The sequence below is a fragment of the Takifugu rubripes genome, chromosome 1, assembly GCF_901000725.2.
Source record: "Takifugu rubripes chromosome 1, fTakRub1.2, whole genome shotgun sequence".
Taxonomy (NCBI): Eukaryota; Metazoa; Chordata; class Actinopteri; order Tetraodontiformes; family Tetraodontidae; genus Takifugu; species Takifugu rubripes.
In genome coordinates this window covers 25,894,455-25,900,412 of record NC_042285.1, presented here as the reverse complement: position 1 = coordinate 25,900,412, position 5,958 = coordinate 25,894,455, and the positions used below count along the sequence as shown (strand labels likewise).

Here is a 5,958-nt window from a genome sequence, read left to right as displayed (position 1 = left end):
GGCTGCTGTAGCCAGAACCGGCCCGATCAACGGGACCGATCAAAGCAGCAGATCAAAGATCAAAGCCGAGAGGGAAGGGCTGCTGAAGCGTGCCGGAGTAATCATTTACCAGGAACCACAGGAAGTCATGAGAATCTTCTGCTGACTCTACTTAAGGTCCATGATTTCTGGCTCCTCCAGGAAGGTTCCTGCTGGTGGTTCGTGGGTACTGCAGCCTGCTCACAGGTCCGAGCCAGCGAAAGTTAATTCCACGTTCCTTTATCAGCAACAGATGCTTCCCTCTGCCCCCCCCCCTCCCTCAACATCCCAGTCTTCGATCTGCCGAGCGATGTGCAGCCGAGATCTCGTCCCTCCAAAGGTTGGAACGCCCCGTTTGGAGGCGCGGGCTGAGTCCTCGTGCGCAGCGCCACCTGCGTGCTGAAGCAGGTGCTGTCAATTTAGGCCCATTCTGAGAGTCATTAATCACAGATGTCGGAGCTCTGAGGTTCTGCTTCCTCTCCGCTCGCCGCCTTTTCTGAATCAGGGCGACGCGCATCATCAGACCCGATTACGCCTGTGCCCCGGGACACGTTCTGTAGCCTCTGCTGCAGCTAACACTGCCTCTAATGCCATTTTCCCACCGTAGAACTGAAAATAAAAGTCCCGGGAAGCTCGTGCGCTCCTCCTGACTCAGGATTTCAGCGCCACACCCACCTCCGCCATCCTGATGAGGTTTCCTGTGAAAAATGGGATATTTCTGTAAACGTAAGGAAAGCCGGGGTCACGTGATTGCCCCCTTGTGGCCGACAGCAGTAAGAGAATAAGCCCCTCCCTCTGGAGTTGGACTCTTCCCTTTTCTGTCATTAAATATGAATCATTTAGGATTTAAATGATTCTTTGAGGGTCTTTTGTAGAATTTGCTACCTTGGTTCCACCTCCCATGGAATTAGCTTGGACGTTAGCGTCAAGGATGTTAGCATCTAGCCAGAAGTCAGGCTGAAATTTGGCAGTCGTTAGCATCGTGTTATTAGCATTCTTACGGCGTATACGTTCATTTAGGCCCGGTGGACCGAACAACAACAAAGTTACGATGTTTCTCGCATCGAGCGTGATGTCCTCGTTTCAGTTTTTCCCTTTATCAGCCGGTTGCCAGTTCGGCTCCGTTTCCAGGAGATGGGAACGAAAGTCTGCCGGTTGAGTCATCGCCGCAAACTATGAAAGGCTGCAAAAATAGAATCCTGTCTGATTCACTGAAATCTGATCAAAGGCTGCGACGACTTTAGGAGAGAAGTCAAGTACGAGTCCCAGGGAGCGCAGGAGGGAAGAAACAAGCCATAATCAAGATGAATGCTGCGGCGGTGCAGCCGAGGGCGGGCGGGCGGGCGGGCGGGAAGTGTCTCTGAACATGGCGGAAGATGCCTGACAGCTTCTTTATGACTTCTCTGGGAGGGAAGAAGAGACAATAGGAGGGAAAGAAAGACAAATCACGCTTGGATGTAGCTTGTCGTGCTAACATCCAGCCCAAATGACTTCGTTAACGTGTTACGATTGTGATCGGCAACGATCTGGGTGTGTCGGAAACGGGATATCATGTCTGAGGACGTCCTTTTTGATGGACTTTTATGGGCTATGACAGCGTTAGCATGCTATTGGCCTGGTTTCGCCCACTCAGCAGGAAGAAGGTTCTGGCGCAGGTCGTTCTGTCACGTGTCCGTCACGTTGTTTGGACCCGCGACTGATCCGTTTTGCTCTATTTTAAATTCCTGCATCAGGTTTGAGTGGAGGCCGCGGAGGAAAAGCCCGTTTCGTTGCCCCTCCAGAAGGTTCTAGCGTCCAGTAGAAATGGCAGCCTGTGCTGCGAAGGGCTCTGAACCAACAGGCTCAATGTTTTGTAACGGTAGTGACAGGAAGTGAAGCCACCGCAGGTTCCTGCCTCTCCAGGGGGCCGCTTTAGACCTCGTTTGTCCATCATTGCAGATATCCAATACTTCCTGGTTCCACCTCGGTGCAGGTGAGCCGGGTTCTGGTTGCCCTCGTCATCTTTTCATGCTTTTCTGGGACTTTTCCGACTGGAGCAGCTTCAGCTGAGAGGAAATTAAGGATGACTTCCTGCCCGATTATCTGCTGCGAGCCTGAATGAGCCCCCCCCCCCCGTCCCGAGTGCTGTCAGACTTGACAAAGGCCACACGTGCGAGCCTCATGCTGACTTGTGTTCACCGATTCATCGCAAGATGGCAAACAGGTGTGAAGATCGCCACCTCTGCGTCCAGATTTTGACAGTAACAAGCAAGCGGGCTGGAGCGGCAGCGGAACGCTGGAGAACAAGCGGCCCCCGCCGCAGCGAGATGGAAATCCAGGTCAACGGGACGCCAGGAAAACAAAGAGCGTCTGCGGCGGGTGGGAGAATCTCAGAGGTGTGACATCAGATGTGCGCTGAAACCCGATCATCTGGATTATTAAATCATCCCCGCTCGCAGCAGAGCGCGCCTCTTTGTTATTAGCATGCAAACCGAGGCCGCTAATGCTAATGCCGCATGAATTACACATGTTTTCCTACGTCGCCTGGCGGATTGTTGCCCCCAGTGCTTAACTGCAGTGCCCCTGAATTTAAATGTGGAGGTTACGGATAAGAAGACACTTTAATGGATGCTTTAAAAGATAAAAATGGACTCATTCAACTGCCAGTGGTCGCGCGACAAAAACACACGCCTGCAGGAAAACTGGAAATGAGTACAAGTAGGGTCCTTAATTATCATGCGGGGACAGGAAGTGGCGCACAATCATACCTACACACGCGCAATCAGGGCGTTTATCAGGCAGCCGACGCCAGCTGTCTGTCGATAGCGGCTATTGTTGCTGCGCTAGCTGAATGCTGAAGATAGGAACGCTTCCGCTTTCTTTTGATTAGCAGGCACAAGCTGCTGTGAGTGACCTCCGCACCAAAGACGCGGCGTGTTAAAAGGGGGCGCGTTAAAAGGGGGCGTGTTAAAAGGGGGGCGCGTTAAAAGGGGGGCGCGTTAAAAGGGGGGTGTGTGTAAAGGGGGGCGTGTTAAAAGGGGGGCGTGTGTAAAGGGGGGCGTGTTAAAAGGGGGCGTGTGTAAAGGGGGGCGTTGCAGCCGTGCGCATGGGCACCGATGACGTGCACAGATGCTAAATGGCGTCGCTCAGGTGCTGGGGGGCTATCTAAGCTTTCTGCTCTCTCTTTGTCAAATGAGTTTGGATCTTGCAGGCTGTTTAACTGTTTTTTGGTGTTTTTTGACCCCCCCCCCCCCCCCACGTTTAATGTTAACGGCCACTTAACCATTGGGGAACGGAGCACACGCACCATTCGGGTTTATGGTCATAGCTCAGGGCAATTTACAGTCTTTTCCCCTGCTTGGCATCAAACAAACAGTTTTTTAGTGTGTGTGAATAGAAATAGCAAAGTGTGTTTCATCGGTCTAAAGGCTCTCACATTAAATAGATGAATAACATTAATATCTTTGTGGGGACTTTTAGTGACACGTCTCCAAGCCCTCGAACCCTAAACTTGGCTTTAGCCTAAACCCTTTCCAACCCTGAACCCTAAAACCACGTCTTACCAGATGAAATGTCCTCACGTCCCTTACACTCCCCCCCCCCCACACACACACACCCACACACACATACACACACACACCCACACAGGCGTGGAGCCACTGAGATGGGCTGCTGCCTGGTGGTTAATCATGACGTGTGAATCTGTTTAGTAAATTCTAAATACAATCTTACCCACTCGGAGGTGGAGTTTGGAGACGTTTCAGTCAGAAGGATGAAATCCCACCCCTGGATTTGGGAATGCTGGGCCAGATCTGTCCTCTTTGGGTCATGGAGGAGATGCGACACAGCCGTGAACGGCCACAATGACCCAGAGATGTAGACGAAGGGCAAAAGAATGTGTTAGGAGACAAAAATCTCGTCTTTGTTGTCGTTTCCCGGCGTTTTCTGATGAGCAGCAGCGTTCCGTATCGGCGTGCCGGCTCCTCCTGGTTGCTGGTAGCTGCTAATTTCAGACATTTGAACGCATTTATACAAAGGCTGAAATTTAAAATGATGGTGGCTGCCAGTTCTTCCCGTTACTCCCTCGTTTCAGGCCGTCGCCGCACAAATATTGACATTTGGCCGGCACGGCCTCAGGGACAGCGTGCGCACTGGGCCTGGATTCAAACCCACAACCTTCACGCTGAAGCCAAACACAGAACAGAACAGTCAAAGTTCCAGGAGGTCGGCGCTCCCTTCTCTGTGACTAATAGAGTCCGTGTGTTCTATTTTTAGCATTTTTGATGAATTCAGACTGAGGATTGTTATGAGTTCGCGTCCCTCGTGCTCTCGGACGCTGGGTGTGCAGCGGCTTGACTGAACCCGAGCCGGTACCACGGCAGGAAACGGGCTTAGCTGCTCTACATGACGTGTTCCACTGACACCAGCCGTACTTCGTGGCGACCTTTGACCTGGCTAACTCGAACATTAAGGTCCTTTCCGAGGGTGTTCGACTCCCACTCGGAGTATCTCCAGCTTCCATCCAAACAGCTCTGCGGCTGCTCCAGACACCACAAACTTCTTAATAATCGGATCATCTCTCACGCGCTGAAGGAGCGCGCTCGCCGTGCGGAGAAACAAGCGTCTGCAGGAGGATGACGACAGCATACCTTCGCCTATTTTCCAACTCCCATCGTAAATTCCCAACCTAATCCTGAATGTATCAGAAGGAGACGGCAAAAGTTGCCTCTTATCTCAGGTTTGGGCGTAGATCATTGTAGGGGTTGTTCTTTAATATTTCTCTCAGGACATTTATTCCCTGCATCTCTGGGGGGCACCAGGCTCACCGGTGGGTTGGGGGGGTGGACAAAATAACTCCTGGGATACGGAGCTAATCCCAGTCAACACATCTAGGGTCCTGTAGAGATTCACACCTTTGTGAGGACCGTCGCTAACTCTTATTGGAAAATCTGTATTTTATTTGTATTTTGGTTCAGGGAAGCTGATATTAATTCCAGAACGTTGCCGTCGGGCCGCTTTGATATCAGCTGTAATATCGTGCAAACAGGAAGCCGGACGGGGGACAGAGCGAAGAAGCTGCGTCACCGCTCGCTGTCGTTGTCGGGATACAAGGAAGATCCGAAAAACAGCTGCCAAACAAGAGGAAGAGGCCGATCTCATAATGGGAGTCTCACCATCTGAACACGTGATGTAAATGTGCCCAATCTGGAATCTGGGCCACAGTTTTAAACCCAAACGCCACAAAACCTGCAAAGCAAATAGAGTGGAAGGCGATATAATACAGGGCAAAACGAGAACAATAGGTCCCGTTTAGTCTTCTTCTTTTTGAGTGTTTTGCGGCAGGTTTTGAAAGATGTTCCCCAAAATGGTTTCAGAGGTTGAGGAGCCAAGAAGGAACCCATTAAATGTTGGTGTCCATCCAGAAAACCTGCTCCAGAATTCTAATTCAGAGCCGCTGAGGCTTAACGGAGGCGCGTGAAATATGTGCGTTGGGTGAGTTTATTTAACTCTTCCGGACAGTTTGATTATGGATGCGCTCTCTAAGAGTGCCTCACCATTCCAGGTCCATCGTTCCAGGTCCATCATTCCAGGTCCTGCTTATATCTGTCCTTGATTATTTGGCACCGGTTCGCCTGCGTCCTCCTTGGGTTCAGCCGCTGTTCGCAATGACGGAGGCCGTTGAGCGGCACATCTATCACGCGGCGTGCGTCAGTTCTGCTCTGTAACCGTTGGACCGGTCGAGATGGGGGGGGGGGGGGAGATCGGGGGGTTCTGCTTCATATGGAAAACACAAAGGAGCGCCCAGAGCCAGGCGGGCCGGTGAGTTACAGTGGACGGGATGTTTGGAAACACTATCGCTTTCCAGTAAATGACGGTGACATCACACAGCGTGGAGGACAGATCGAGCCCGTGCGAGAAACGTGCGCCTCGGCGTGCGCGTGGCGAAGCTGAACCATGGCG

At 51.8% G+C, this 5,958-nt stretch overlaps 1 protein-coding gene across 5 annotated transcripts in view; it reads left to right on the top strand.

The window, feature by feature from the left end:
- Nucleotides 1-5,958, top strand: part of kalrna (kalirin RhoGEF kinase a) — a 72,280-nt gene that overhangs the window by 748 nt on the left and 65,574 nt on the right. The gene's annotated exons all lie outside the window — the stretch shown is intronic.